This window comes from Salmo trutta, chromosome 35, assembly GCF_901001165.1.
Source record: "Salmo trutta chromosome 35, fSalTru1.1, whole genome shotgun sequence".
Taxonomy (NCBI): Eukaryota; Metazoa; Chordata; class Actinopteri; order Salmoniformes; family Salmonidae; genus Salmo; species Salmo trutta.
In genome coordinates this window covers 20,996,576-21,012,639 of record NC_042991.1, presented here as the reverse complement: position 1 = coordinate 21,012,639, position 16,064 = coordinate 20,996,576, and the positions used below count along the sequence as shown (strand labels likewise).

General features: G+C 43.5%; 1 protein-coding gene across 1 annotated transcript in view; it reads left to right on the top strand.

Moving 5' to 3' along the window:
- Window positions 1-16,064, top strand: part of LOC115174842 (mannosyl-oligosaccharide 1,2-alpha-mannosidase IA-like) — a 175,925-nt gene that overhangs the window by 25,819 nt on the left and 134,042 nt on the right. The window lies entirely within an intron of this gene.

Genomic DNA, 16,064 nt, shown 5'->3' with positions numbered 1-16,064 from the left:
CAGGTCTGGGGAACGGGCGAGCCAGTCCATAGCATCAATGCCTTCCTCTTGCAGGAACTGCTGACACGCTCCAGCCACATGAGGTCTAGCATTGTCTTGCATTAGGAGGAACCCAGGGCCAACCGCAACAGCATATGGTCTCTCAAGGGGTCTGAGGATCTCATCTCGGTACCTAATGGCAGTCAGGCTACCTCTGGCGAGCACATGGAGGGCTGTGCGGCCCCCCAAAGAAATGCCACCCCACACCATGACTGACCCACCGCCAAACCGGTCATGCTGGAGGATGTTGCAGGCAGCAGAACGTCCTCCACTGTGTCTCCAGACTCTGTCACGTCTGCCACGTGCTCAGTGTGAACCTGCTTTCATCTGTGAAGAGCACAGGGCGCCAGTGGGATTTGTATACAGAGTACGTCCACATCCCCGTCAGACCATTTAATTGGTAAACTACATGGTAATGTAAAATGTGCATTTTTTTGTGATCCAATACGTAAAATCTCCCACCACTTATCATAATTTGGTTTTAATCCAGAGAGGATAGGAAAAGTATCTAGATCCTCTATGAGGCCGTGGAGAGACTCTAATTGTGGTTTTAAAAGAAAACATGAATCATCGGCGTACAATGACACCTTAGTTTTTAAGCCACGGATTTCTAATCCCTTAATATTATTGTTTTATCTAATCTCAACAGCTAACATTTCAATGGCAATAATAAATAAATATGCCGATAGTGGACAACATAGTTTTAAACTTTCAGAGATGTAGCCATTATTTACTATTTTACACCTAGGGTTACTATACATAACTTTAACCCATTTTATAAGAGATTCCCCAAAATTGAAATATTCTAGGCATTTATATATAAACTCCAGTCGGCCTTTACAAAATCAGCTATGAAAACCAGGCCTGGTGTCCCCAATATTTCATAGTATTCCATTGTTTCCAGTACTGGTCTTATATTATCTCCAATGTATCGTCCATGTAAAAAACCTGTCTGATTAGGATGAATAATATCTGACAATACTTTTTAAATTCCATGCGGCAAGCATTTTGCTAGGATTTTTGCATCACAACACTGAAATGTAAGAGGTCTCCAATTTGTTCAATGGTCTGGATCTTTATATAGCAATACTGGGTGATTTGGAAAGTCATAGTCAATCAATCAATAATATAATAATACTTTTAGCAAAAAATTGTATTTTTAATTTACAATCTGTAGAAGCTATGATAATAGAAAGGTTCAATTGTTTTGTGAAGCATCACAGCACAGTTGAAAAATATACTGCTCAAAAAAATAAAGGGAACACTTAAACAACACAATGTAACTCCAAGTCAATCACACTTCTGTGAAATCAAACTGTCCACTTAGGAAGCAACACTGATTGACAATAAATTTCACATGCTGTTGTGAAAATGGAATAGACAACAGGTGGAAATTATAGGCAATTAGCAAGACACCCCCAATAAAGGAGTGGTTCTGCAGGTGGTAACCACAGACCACTTCTCAGTTCCTATGCTTCCTGGCTGATGTTTTGGTCACTTTTGAATGCTGGCGGTGCTTTCACTCTAGTGGTAGCATTCTACGGAGTCTACAACCCACACAAGTGGCTCAGGTAGTGCAGCTCATCCAGGATGGCACATCAATGCGAGCTGTGGCAAGAAGGTTTGCTGTGTCTGTCAGCGTAGTGTCCAGAGCATGGAGGCGCTACCAGGAGACAGGCCAGTACATCAGGAGACGTGGAGGAGGCCGTAGGAGGGCAACAACCCAGCAGCAGAACCGCTACCTCCACCTTTGTGCAAGGAGGAGCAGGAGGAGCACTGCCAGAGCCCTGCAAAATGACCTCCAGCAGGCCACAAATGTGCATGTGTCTGCTCAAACGGTCAGAAACAGACTCCATGAAGGTGATATGAGGGCCCGACGTCCACAGGTGGGGGTTGTGCTTACAGCCCGTGCAGGTGGGGGTTGTGCTTACAACCGTGCAGGACGTTTGGCATTTGCCAGAGAACACCAAGATTGGCAAATTCGCCACTGGCGCCCTGTGCTCTTCACAGATGAAAGCAGGTTCACACTGAGCACATGTGACAGACGTGACAGAGTCTGGAGACGCAGTGGAGAACGTTCTGCTGCCTGCAACATCCTCCAGCATGACCGGTTTGGCGGTGGGTCAGTCATGGTGTGGGGTGGCATTTCTTTGGGGGGCCGCACAGCCCTCCATGTGCTCGCCAGAGGTAGCCTGACTGCCATTAGGTACCGAGATGAGATCCTCAGACCCCTTGTGAGACCATATGCTGTTGCGGTTGGCCCTGGGTTCCTCCTAATGCAAGACAATGCTAGACCTCATGTGGCTGGAGCGTGTCAGCAGTTCCTGCAAGAGGAAGGCATTGATGCTATGGACTGGCCCGCCCGTTCCCCAGACCTGAATCCAATTGAGCACATCTGGGACATCATGTCTCGCTCCATCCACCAACGCCACGTTGCACCACACTGTCCAGGAGTTGGCGGATGCTTTAGTCCAGGTCTGGGAGGAGATCCCTCAGGAGACCATCCGCCACCTCATCAGGAGCATGCCCAGGCGTTGTAGGGAGGTCATACAGGCACGTGGAGGCCACACACACTACTGAGCCTCATTTTGACTTGTTTTAAGGACATTACATCAAAGTTGGATCAGCCTGTAGTGTGGTTTTCCACTTTAATTTTGAGTGTGACTCCAAATCCAGACCTCCATGGGTTGATAAATTGGATTTCCATTGATTTATTTTTGTGTGATTTTGTTGTCAGCACATTCAACTATGTAAAGAAAAAAGTATTTAATAAGATTATTTCATTCATTCAGATCTAGGATGTGTTATTTTAGTGTTCCCTTTATTTTTTTGAGCAGTGTATATAGATTCAATGGTTGCAAAGATGGGGAGAGGTCTAGCCGTAATGAAGAGATGCTCTGCTTTTTTTGACACCACACTCCAAAAAGCAAGTTCTGCAGGCTCTAGTTTTGTCTAATCTTGATTATTGTCCAGTCGTGTGGTCCAGTGCTGCAAGGAAAGACCTAGTTAAGCTGCAGCTGGCCCAGAACAGAGCGGCACGTTTTGCTCTTCATTGTAATCAGAGGGCTGATATAAATACTATGCATGCCAGTCTCTCTTGGCTAAGATTTGAGGAGAGACTGACTGCATCACTTCTTGTTTTTATAAGAAACATTAATGTGTTGAAAATCCCAAATTGTTTGCATAGTCAACTTACACACAGCTTTGACATACACACTTACCCCAGCAGACATGCCACCAGGGGTCTTTTCATAGTCCCCAAATCCAGAACAAATTCAAGAAAATGTATAGTATTATATAGAGCCCTTATTGCATGGAACGTCCTTCCATCTCAGATTGCTCAAATAAACAGCAAACCTGGTTAAAAAAAACAGATAAAGCAACACCTCGCGGCACAACGCCTCTCCCCTATTTGACCTAGATAGTTTGTGTGTATGCATTGATATGTAGGCTACGTGTGCCTTTTTAAAAATGAATGTAGTTCTGTCCTTGAGCTGTTCTTGTCTAATGATGTTCTGTATTACAGGTAGGTTTATTTGAACAGTGAGAGACAGAATAACAACAAAAAAATCCAGAAAAACGCATGTCAAAAATGTTATAAATTGATTTGCATTTTAATGAGGGAAATAAGTATTTGACCCCCTCTCAATCAGAAAGATTTCTGGCTCCCAGTTGTCTTTTATACAGGTAACGAGCTGAGATTAGGAGCACACTCTTAAAGGGAGTGCTCCTAATCTCAGCTTGTTACCTGTATAAAAGACACCTGTCCACAGAAGCAATCAATCAATCAGATTCCAAACTCTCCACCATGGCCAAGACCAAAGAGCTCTCCAAGGATGTCAGGGACAAGATTGTAGACCTACACAAGGCTGGAATGGGCTACAAGACCATCACCAAGCAGCTTGGTGAGAAGGTGACAACAGTTGGTGTGATTATTCGCACATGGAAGAAACACAAAATAACTATCAATCTCCCTCGGCCTGGGGCTCCACACAAGATCTCACCTCGTGGAGTTGCAATGATCATGAGAATGGTGAGGAATCAGCCCAGAACTACACGGGAGGATCTTGTCAATAATCCCAAGGCAGCTGGGACCATAGTCACCAACAAAACAATTGGTAACACACTACGCCGTGAAGGACTGAAATCCTGCAGCGCCAGCAAGGTCCCCCTGCTCAAGAAAGCACATATACATGCCCGTCTGAAGTTTTCCAATGAACATCTGAATCATTCAGAGGACAACTGGGTGAAAGTGTTGTGGTCAGATGAGACCAAAATGGAGCTCTTTGGCATCATCTCAACTCGTCGTGTTTGGAGGAGGAGGAATGCTGCCTATGACCCCACGAACTCCATCCCCACCGTCAGACATGGAGGTGGAAACATTATGCTTTGGGGTTGTTTTTCTGCTAAGGGGACAGGACAACTTCACCGCATCAAAAGGATGATGGACGGGGCCATGTACCGTCAAATCTTGGGTGAGAACCTCCTTCCCTCAGCCAGGGCATTGAAAATGGGTCGTGGATGGTATTCCAGCATGACAATGACCCAAAACACACAGCCAAGGCAACAAAGGAGTGGCTCAAGAAGAAGCACATTAAGGTCCTGGAGTGGCCTAGCCAGTCTCCAGACCTTAATCCCATAGAAAATCTTTGGAGGGAGCTGAAGGTTCGAGTTGCCAAACGTCAGCCTCGAAACCTTAATGACTTGGAGAAGATCTGCAAAAAGGAGTGGGACAAAATCCCTCCTGAGATGTGTGCAAACCTTTTGGCCAACTACAAGAAATGTCTGACCTCTGTGATTGCCAACAAGGGTTTTGCCACCAAGTACTAAGTCGTGTTTTGCAGAGGTGTCAAATACTTATTTCCCTCATTAAAATGCAAATCAATTTATAACATTTTTGACATGCGTTTTTCTGGATTTTTGTTGTTGTTATTCTGTCTCTCACTGTTCAAATAAACCTACCATTAAAATGATAGACTGATCATTTCTTTGTCAGTGGGCAAACGTACAAAATCAGCAGGGGATCAAATACTTTTTTCCCTCACTGTATGTCATTCTGTAATATGTTTCGTGTGGACCCCAGGAAGAGTAGCTGCTGCTTTTGCAACAGCTAATGGGGATCCTAATAAACTACCAAATTACATTTTCCGAGCTGTGCTTTTCTTTCCCACCAACACGAGGCCTCAGTGTCTTATTTGCTTGTCGATTCGGGTGCATCAGGGAGTCGCCACCCAGACCAGTGTGACAGGCGATGCATGAGGGATAACTGTAATATGTTGAGTAAACATCCCTCCACCTCTCTCTCTCTCGCGCGTTTGTTTTTCTCCAGTGGCCAGTAGAGAGAGTTTGTGCTACTCTGCAGAATAATAAATGGACGTGTGGCGTATTTGTGTGCTGTATTTATCATTTGTCATGTTCTACAAAGGGCTTTTTTGTTGTTTTTCCTGTTTATTCCTTCAGTGTGTTCTGCTGTCTTGCTGTGGGTCAGTAGTGTTGGCGGGCTATGAAGAGATGGATGTAGAACAGAGAGAGAGCAGGTCATTTCAGTGTTAAAGGACCAATGAGCACCAACATGAAGTTCATAGGAGCATATCAAATTGGGTGTCAAATTTATATATTTTTTTTATTAAGGCACTTATACATTTTAATCATTTCCACTAAAAAAAATTGGAATAAGCAAAGGCTTTGATTTCTAGTCAAACAGATGGAAAAGGAGTCTTAGAAAACATCTACCAGAAAGTCTTAAGTTATTAAAAATACATCAAAACACAATGATGTTTAAGTAAAGCCCCCCTGCCAACTAATATCAATACTTCTATTTATAGTAGTTTTGGAGAAAATAATTCTGACTTTTGTAAGTTTAAGAAACATTGCCAATGTGCCTTAATTTCTCTCCCTCGTGAGGAGGGAGGATAATGAAAGTTCACAGAAGTAAAGGTAGACCTATCAATTAGTTAAGGTTTTTACTGATATCAATTTTGTTTCTCAATTATTTAGTGATTAAAACTCAATTCCGTTACCAAATCGTCTACAAAGAGAAATTATAGTAGTCTCACACCACTATTGGGTTCAAATCAAATTTATTTATATAGCCCTTCGTACATCAGCTGATATCTCAAAGTGCTGTACAGAAACCCAGCCTAAAACCCCAAACAGCAAGCAATGCATGTGAAAGAAGCACGGTGGCTAGGAAAAACTCCCTAGGAAAAACTCCCTAGAAAGGCCAAAAACCTAGGAAGAAACCTAGAGAGGAACCAGGCTATGAGGGGTGGCCAGTCCTCTTCTGGCTGTGCCGGGTGGATATTATAACAGAACATGGTCAAGATGTTAAAATGTTCATAAATGACCAGCATGGTCAAATAATAATAATCATAGTAGTTGTCGAGGGTGCAACAAGCACGTTCGGTGAACAGGTCAGGGTTCCATAGCCGCAGGCAGAACAATTGAAACTGGAGCAGCAGCATGGCCAGGTGGACTGGGGACAGCAAGGAGTCATCATGCCAGGTAGTCCTGAGGCATGGTCCTAGGGCTCAGGTCCTCCGAGAGAGAGAAAGAAAGAAAGAGAGAAAGAGAGAATTAGAGAGAGCATATTTAAATTCACACAGGACACCGGATAAGACAAGAGAAATACTCCAGATGTAACAGACTGACCCTAGCCCCCCGACACATAAACTACTGCAGCATAAATACTGGAGGCTGAAACACTGCACAGTAAAGAAAGTAGAGTATAGTTCAGTACTGTACAGTAGGGTTTAGTACAGCAGTGCACAGTGACATTTTTGCCAAACAAGCTCTAGTTTGGTGGACTCTGGTACATTCTAATGCTAGATAGTTGCCGGTTGAAAATACAATCAGAAAATATCACTGATCAAATTTGTTCACACTTTCATCAGCTGTTGTACAATATGATATAAAACACAGACAAAACTTAATTTTGATTGGACTGAGCCTTTAAAAAATCCTGTGAGTCTTCAGTCTTCCACGTTCTTCAAATTTCCTTTTAAGAGGCATTTTCTCAGCTATCTGCAGTACAGGTATGATTTGATGAATGAAGCAGGTGTTAAACATGGGCTTTTTTACAAAAAAAGCAACAGTTGATTACTCCATTGTCTACACTTTGATTAAATCAATAGACCTATAGGAATCCATTTGAAAATACTATATCATTAGCTTTTAAAACAATTCAATCTGTTTTCTTTTATCTTATTTTGGACAAGAGTGAGGCTCTCTCTCCACTAGTCAACCCATTCCTTCAGTGAGGGGGATTCACCATCTTCGTCGAATGTTTATATCATTTATCTGCTGACATTCACTGAAAAGCCTACCATTGTGCAAGTAAGGAAGCCAAATGAACAACTCTCTTAATGATGCAATTCAGTAGGCTACTGACAAATCACTCACTTTAACATCACTGTCTGGCAAGTCTTGATGGATTTCATATCGAAAATACAAACGAGATCTTTAGTTTACTTGTCCCGATGCGATACCATGGACATATAACTACATTGTATGATTTATGAATGGCAAGGATATATGAGATACTTTATTCAGTCAGTTCCACACCTTTTCTAAACTAGTCAAGCTTTTATAACTAAAGGGTTCCTAAAATTCAAAATCAAATGGCTAAATAATCCTTGGTATGACCATCTTAAAGCAATGCCCGTGCAATATAATTTAGCAATGCAAATCATTCTCTATTCTATATTTTGCTTGTAACAATTGCATTCATTTTTATGTCGTTTTTTTGAGAAGATTAGAAAATAGGATGCTGCCCCTTTAAGACAGACGTTCCCAAAGAGATATGACATGGCTACAGTAGACTGGCCAAGATGAATTCTAGGTGTCTTTTTGTAGCTTTCTTTGTGCAGACTATAAACCATAGCCAGCATATTGCTAGTATGTTCACTATTGAACGTTTACATTTGAAAATCACTTTACCTAAAATAAATGAGCTCAGCGAGTAGATTGATTGACGCTTCTTTTTGCTCTGGACAGCTCGCGTGTGCTGTGTGATGGCATCAGCTCATGTAATGCTCGAGAAGTGAGCACCCAATCATATTGCTCAAATACAAATAGCATGAAATGTGCACGTTTAGTCTTCAATGGTTTTCAATGGTAGACTGCAACAGAGCAGGTAAATCTTGAACTGGAATGCAAAAATGCGGTGAAAAGTACGAGATCCACAGGCCCGTCTGACACGTTTTTACTGGCCCCTTAATGTCAGACCCTGCATGCGAAAGAAAATAAATGAATGTGCTAGACACAATAGGTGGATTTCAACCCATCATTACCAGATTATATAGGGACATGCACATTCATTCTCTCTCCCTCAGCGCAAATACATTTGACTGCAACCAGTTCACACAACACAGCACACCCAGGCACCAAGAGACGGGACAGACAGCAGACTGTCAAACCAGCAGTTTCCCTGTCATCGCTCACTTTGTGACTGACAGGCGACTGTCCTATCAATAGATGCTAGAAGATGCATATCATTCATTCTAGCGGAAGAGGGCTCAGCAGATTCTTTTCTGACTGGCAAATTGAAAAGTAGCCTAGTTAATTTAAGTGGGAAACATACCCAGCTGAAGATTAGTCGTATAGCCGACAGCCGGCGCTAGTGGAAAACACTGGTACAGTAAAGGATAGTACAGTACACAGTAGAGCCCACTAGAGTTGAGTACTATAATGTCCTCTACTGTACCTTAATATACTGTATTGAACTCTATTGTACTGTACTGAGCTCTACTGTGCTGTATTTTGAGGTCCAAACTTGTGGAACATAGATGTCTATGATTGGTTCAGATTTGGTCCGGACCAACCAAATTTGGTCTTGTTTGAAGGCAGAGCCCATTTAAAATAATAGCCAGTGTGTAGAATAATACTCAAATATGCAAATGTATATGCCAAACTTTGCATCTGCACAGTTCTTCCAGTGTTTTTGTAACATTTTCAGTGTAAATTGTTTAAAGTAGTCCTTGTGCATAGTTGTATGGTTTGTCGAACTTTAAAATTAATGTTTTTTGTTTGGCAACGGAGTCTCGGCGCCGTTCCTTGACCGTGGAATTGCCCAACACACACAGCAATGAAACAGGAATGCAATAAAATAGAGGGGAATAGCAGGTATAATTACATCAAAAGGATACCTGTACCATTCTGATCCACCACACTGGTGTTGCCTTCCCTGTGGCTCAGTTGGTAGAGCATGGTGTTTGCAACGCCAGCATGGTGTGTGCAACGCGAGGGTTGTGGGTTCGATTCCCACGGGGGGCCAGTACAAAAATATATATTTTTTTTTGAAATGCATGAAATGAAATGTATGCATTCACTACTGTAAGTCGCTCTGGATAAGAGCGTCTGCTAAATGACTAAAATGTAAACGTAAATGGTGTGAATCCATCTCCATTGGGACACCATGCTTCATCTGAGGGCTTCTCTGAGACTCTCCTACAGTACCTACCTGGACTGTCCTGGGGGACACTTTCTGTTCTGGGTTTGATGAATTCTTCCACAATTAGATTATGTTTCCTTCAATTAGCCCGCATCTGTTGTTCCGTAACAGCCTTGAATCAGTCTGTGCTTGAATGTGTGTCAAGGGAAAAACATGTTCATGCAGGGACTCTCTCACATTACAGCTTGCACAATGTAGCATATACAACACACACACACAGAGCAGTAAAAGTGCCTACGCTTCATGAAGTAAACAGATTGTGTGGCTAGTGTGGTCTGTGTGTGGAGCAGGAGGGAGGCAGCAGAAGCAGTGCCATGCTGGGAATTGATTGAGGAATGGGATGAAGAGCTTACTGCCTTCTAATCTGGTGAAGACTCTGGAAGGCTGTACAACCTGGCTAACTGGGATACATGATGATCCTGACAAGAGGCTGCAGTCTTGTTTACTAGACCCCAGAGTGAAAACAATGACACAGATATTGTTATTGTATGTTGCTGAAGACTTGTGCTCCTGCAGACTGGCTTTAACTGCAGTAAGAGCATAGCTGACTATCAGGAGCTGTTGCTTCTTCTGCTTGTCTCTCTCACTCACTAGCCCAATGTTGCGGCCAAGATGGCTGTCTTTGTGACTGCTATTCGTTCACCTAGTCTTATAGTCTTATTACGGATGATAAGGACATTGATGGAAATGTGGCATTTTGTTTTAAAGGTGTTTATCTACCTGTGCAAGGTGCGCAAACAAAGAATGGATTTAATGAGGAGTGGTGCTAGGCTATGCAAATGCTATTCTCTACAACAATTCAATTCCCAGCAGCTCCTAACATCATACACTGTGTAGTTGGGACTCCTTGTAGTTGTGGGCCACATACGGCATTGCTCCCTGTGGTTGTGGGCCACATACTGCATTGCTCCCTGTGGTTGTGGGCCACATACTGCATGGCTCCCTGTGGTTGTGGGCCACATACGGCATGGCTCCCTGTGGTTGTGGGCCACATACGGCATGGCTCCCTGTGGTTGTGGGCCACATACGGCATGGCTCCCTGTGGTTGTGGGCCACATACGGCATGGCTCCCTGTGAAGTTGTCGGGCTGGTGGGAATATTATGAATTAGTGATGCTGAGCGTAGTTGGTCCTGTGAGGCTCCTTGTGGGAATAGGCGATTCATGCCGGGCAGAGAGGATAAGGTACTGAATGTGCATGAGATGCTTGCGATGAGGAAAATAGATTTTAGGACGTGCTGCAGAAGTGCAGATCCATCATGAGACAGCGGTGAGACTTTTCTCCCTTTAAAGTTTCACTAACCTGATCCTCCAGAGAAAATAGCCAGGCACAGTCATGGTGCCGATGATTTAGATTTCTATGCTTGGCTGCATTTACATAATGATGGCAGTGATTTCATCATTGCACTTTTAATGATCAAAGAATAGGCTACACGTCCAGTGCTCTCAAGCAAGCAGTTCTTTGTGCCGTACTCCCATTAGCTATATCGCCTATCAGCAGCACTCTCTGGACTGACTATATTGGCTTCCATGTTGTATTCAAGTAGTTAAAGAAACAAAGGTCTACATTTGTCACCTCCAATAGTTCATATTAGCTTCAGTCAGGCAAAAAGCTCTGCTAAGAGGATCTTCTCCAACTCGCTTGTCCTACAGCTGCTTGTCCTGAGCCCTGTGTTATGTTCTGTCTATCTGGCTCTCGTCTCCTCCAGAAACATCCAAGGCACAGAGCTCCTACACTATAGAAATAGAATGAATAGAGTGGCTGTAGATTATTTTCAAAACGTCTAAATGAATAGAATGACAGTAAAGCAGTTATGCTATGTGTTCGCTGAATAGTTATCTGAAATTCACTACAATTGTGTTTGATTTTTCACTTTGATGGCAAACTTTCTGTGCTGCTACCATTCACTCCCAGTTATTCCAAATGCGGAAGCTGGTCACTTGTTGAATAGTGGCGCAAAGAGTTATGGGGTATTAGAATCCTCCTGTATAATTTTTAACCTGAACTCATGCCAGGAAGTAAAAGCAGGAAGTGTACCCATCAATATATGCTCTGATTTGTTGCTTGAACTCAACTGACATTACAAAAAATACATTCCATTTCATGAGCCACATCATTTGAATCAATGTTCTACATTACCATGGCAATCCAGCATACCCCGAGTCGATATTCACGTAATAATAAGAAATTCCCCTCGACCACGCCCAGAAATTGGTGATAAAACACTTTCCTATTGACCTCCATTGTAAAAGCTAGCTAGCACTCGCTTACTCACATGGCTGCTAGCACCATCATGAAAATGGGCATGAGGGGAAGCCCTGCAATGTTACGTTTTTCTAAGTAGTGAAAACACTCAGGAGCAGGCAATGTTGAAAAGTAATGTTTAGACGTTGTACTTTTTTAAATGTAGTTTTGTAATTTACTAAAGCAAGCAGACAACAAGAAAATTGTGTTTGAAAAGGCCAAGTATTTATTGTGAGCCAATGGGGTAACCACAGGTTGTTTTCCCCACAGGCCTTGGCCGCGACGTTCTACCTAATACCGACTGGGACTATCAGTTGATAGAACATTCCAGAATACAATGGAAATTATTGCATCACAATACCAGGCAGCCATTGCGTGTATACCCGTGAGTTTACCAGTCAAGTTGCCAGAGTTAGAGCTTCCAAGCCTGTTCTATTTGTTCGTTTTCCACATCATAGTTCTGCTTTCCTTCACACACTGCTCTGAGAGTCCTCAATATGGGATGAGGGGGGGGGGGGGGGGGGGTGGTCTGACAGCAGGGAATAAGGGAAATGGAAATTTGGCAAACAGATTATTATTTCCCAGGTTCCCCAAACTAGCTGAATGTTTCAGGCTGGTCAGCAGAGAGAATAGAGCAGGGAAACGATGAGAGGAACATGGAGGACAGGCTGCTAGGGGATGGAAACGACATGAGGGCAGGACTAGTTTTTAATGATTAGGCCTAGCCCTTTGATTCCTTTGCCTTTTGAATAGCCAGTTATGACTCATGATTCACAGACTTTGTGGTTCTGTTGGGAGTTTCACTCTGCCCCATCCCTGTTTTGTCCTCACATGACCCCCTTGACTCTCCAACCAACCCTACAGTATGTAGGCCTATAGAAAATAAAGCACTCCCTTGGGGCTGTTTATGAATCAATAGACATCTGCCCTTGATCTGCTCAGCCCCCTCCCTACCGTCTTAGAAGGACAACACACTGAGGGAGGTTAATCCTCTTAACACACAGAAAAGCACACTATTCCCAGCTCCACTTTCAGGTTCCTTCTGACTGACTCTCCTGCGTAGATCTAGCCTGGCTTAGCAGGTCAAAGAGTTGTCTCTGCTGCGTAAACACCCCCTGATCTGTGAGACCGAACACAGCCGTCCAGGAGTCTCTGTCTCCTATCTCCTCAGAGCCCTGTCTTTGAGCACAGGTGTGTGTTACCTGACGACAAAGTTACAAAGCTCTGCAATAGGGGTGGGCATTTGAAATGATTTCACTATTCAAATAATGTCATGACTTTTTTGGGGATATCCGGGTTAGTCGAAATTCAAAAGAATCTAACGAATTGCTCTCGACTCTTGACCAATCAGATTGAGGCAAATGCCGAGGGCAGTACAACAGCGGGCAGGCTGCTTTTCTCCGGTGGTTTTTGGCTAACGGCAACAGTGAAGCAGAGTTTTGATTTAAGTTACAAAACCGTTTGGCATTGATCTGTATCAGGTCCTCTTGGTATGTGCCTGTAATAGCTATTTGAAGGGGGGGAAATGGCGTACTGTTTGTTGGCAGGGCTGACCGGAGGGCTAAATGCTCAGCAGTAGCGCAACACACCTTTCATGTAACTATGTCACAAGGATCATTTAATTGAATTAGACAAATGCTTTTTCATTGATAAAATAGGTCCAAAAAAATAATACACTCACACAAGTTTTTGAATACTAACGTCCATTTGGATATTGAAATATTTTACTAACTGTGCCCATACCCTACTCTGCACCCCCAGGGCACCTGTAGATGCCATATAGGAGAGCCCTAGTGATATCCCAGCATGATCTCTGCTGCACTGAGTTTGTTTGTTTCTCACGGCAGAAGATGCATGTTCTCCCTCAACTCCAACCCCCCCCCCCTCCCCCCTCTGAGCACCCGCTGTCGCTGTGGTAATCACATCTGGGCTGTCACCTCATTCCAGTGTTGTCGTGACGTCTTTGGACTAGACAATGCCGGCGGTAAACAATGGGAGAGCTTCTGCCACTGATCCGCCCGCCAACAGACAGTCAGACAGCATGCAGAGAGCACGAGAGAGCCACGAATGACGAGATTACATTTTGACTCAAACGCTTGCATTAAACCCTGACTGGAAAAGCAATTACAGCCTTGTAAATCAGGGAGGCTGGCGCTCCTTCTGAGCAGCAGCAGAACTCTCTCTTGACTGTGCTGGTTCCTGTGCCTCCAGTCAGACCTCGCTGCGGGAAGACGAGGCTTTGTGCAGGAGGCTGAATATAGAGCTGTCTGGATGGAGACAGGTAACCCACAGTGAACAAAACCTTTCCCATTAGGGAATAGTCCACCAGAACAGCCTGCTGCTTTCTATTGCAAACAAATCTTAGCACAACTGAATGAGAATCAATACAACCCTGTGTTCAATGCCTCCCATCTCTCCACAGCTTCTAATTCAGTGGCTCTGACAAATGGCTCTGGCTCCCAGTCGCCTAGCTACACCAACCAACAGAACCGCTGGCTTGTAGCTGGCGTCCCCTCAGCAGGACCACTGTTGTCTAAGAGTAAGGTGTGAGCGCCGAGAGGCTACGAGGGAGTGGAGCCCAGAGTTTTGGGGTAAATTAAACCCTGGACTCATTTAGCCAAGATCTCTCTCTCTTCCTCTCTATGTGGGAGTCGATAAACTAATCTAATTTCCGAAGGAGACTGCTGGCTGGTATGGGGAGTCCACGCTGTGCTGTAAATGACTTCCTACCAGTGTTCTCTACAGGCGGGCCCTCAAACAGAGGGATGAGAAGGTGTTCTGGGGCTCTTTGTTTAGGCCCAGGCTTAGTGGAGCTGGGTACATTTTATCAAGGGGAAAAGGGGGGAGAGGTGCCTTTCCATAAACAACACTATGAGCCCCTATACAGTGGACTTTCCATGATGGACTGAGCCAAACACAGACTCACACTTAAGCTAAACTATTGTGACTGTGAAGGGTAGGTCCCCCTAATCCATGTCTTCTATCTGGCACGAACAATTTACTTTTTAACACTCAATTTCATTCCAATCTTTCCATCTTGGAGACTATAGCTTGTGCATTATCATCTCATCATTAGAAATGCCAGAGGTAACCGAGAGAGAACGCAGTGGTTGCTATGGTGTTCACATTGCAGGAAGAGCAGACATCATTAATAAACACTTTTGCCGTTGTGTTTGGTGTTCTTGTTTTTCATCGTTTGATTAAGTATCGCAGAAAGAAGTGTCGATCTCACAAAACTCTCCAGAAAATACTGATCTGTAAACCAATGAGTAATATCTCATGGCCCACTGCTCCGCTTAAGAGGGACTGTATTGTTTCTGTCCCTTGATTCTCTAAAGATTTGTCTCATAGGATGTGGGGATAACAGGGATATAGTGGCAACCCTCATCCACTTAGATTGTTTTGCTAGTGATTTTCAATAGACAGCGTGGATCTGAGCGGCTGAGATTCCTGGAGAAAACATTATTTTAATCTCTGTCTGGTCTCATCTTTTGCTCGAGGGGGATTTCAGCTTCAATCTGTCTCTCTGTATCAACTGGAGAGAATGGCAGCATATTTCTCTCTTTTCTCCCTTACAGCCTAATCCTCCCAACAACAAACACTAGAGGACACACTGGTAGTCGCTACCCTGCAGAGGAGAACTGAGATATGACTGTGCAGAGAGAATTAGGCACTAGCACTGTGTTGGGATGCATTGTTAGTGCAGCCAGAAAGCCCATTCCCTTCCAATTTATCACTTCAATAGACCTAATTATTTCTGGCCTGTTATTTTCCCATATGCTATGCTAACTTCAAAAACTTAGTTGGACTGTGCTATAGCCAAATGCAGTAGTGTTGCGATTTTAAAATGGTAAGCATAATCTCAGACACTCAACAAAGTCAATTTTTATAGATTACAGTTTTAAGTGAGTAATATACCTTTTTCATTCAGATTTGAAAACTTTGTAAAGCTGTCCTTGTTTTTAACAGCTTATCTGACTCCATCTGGGTTGAGTCACCAGGGAGAGGGAAGAAAAGGATTTATCCTCTAATCTCCATTTAGGGTTTCTCGGCTATGATTCCATTGATTTTTCTGTTATAGTGCCTGGGACCAAAATAGAAATTGTCGGAAATCACCGATTTGAAGAACAACCTTGTGACGCATAAAGCTTGGCATCATTATTCTTTTTGGAAATGTCAGAATTATTGTCAGATGCGCTGTCTCTCGGGTTATGTTTCACAAACCAGGGTCACTGAAGACATCAAACTGAGATGTCTTATAGATTTGTCCTGTTTAATGTCAAGGTCTATTAAATGATTGACAGACTTCCCTGCACAGTTAATATCTGTAG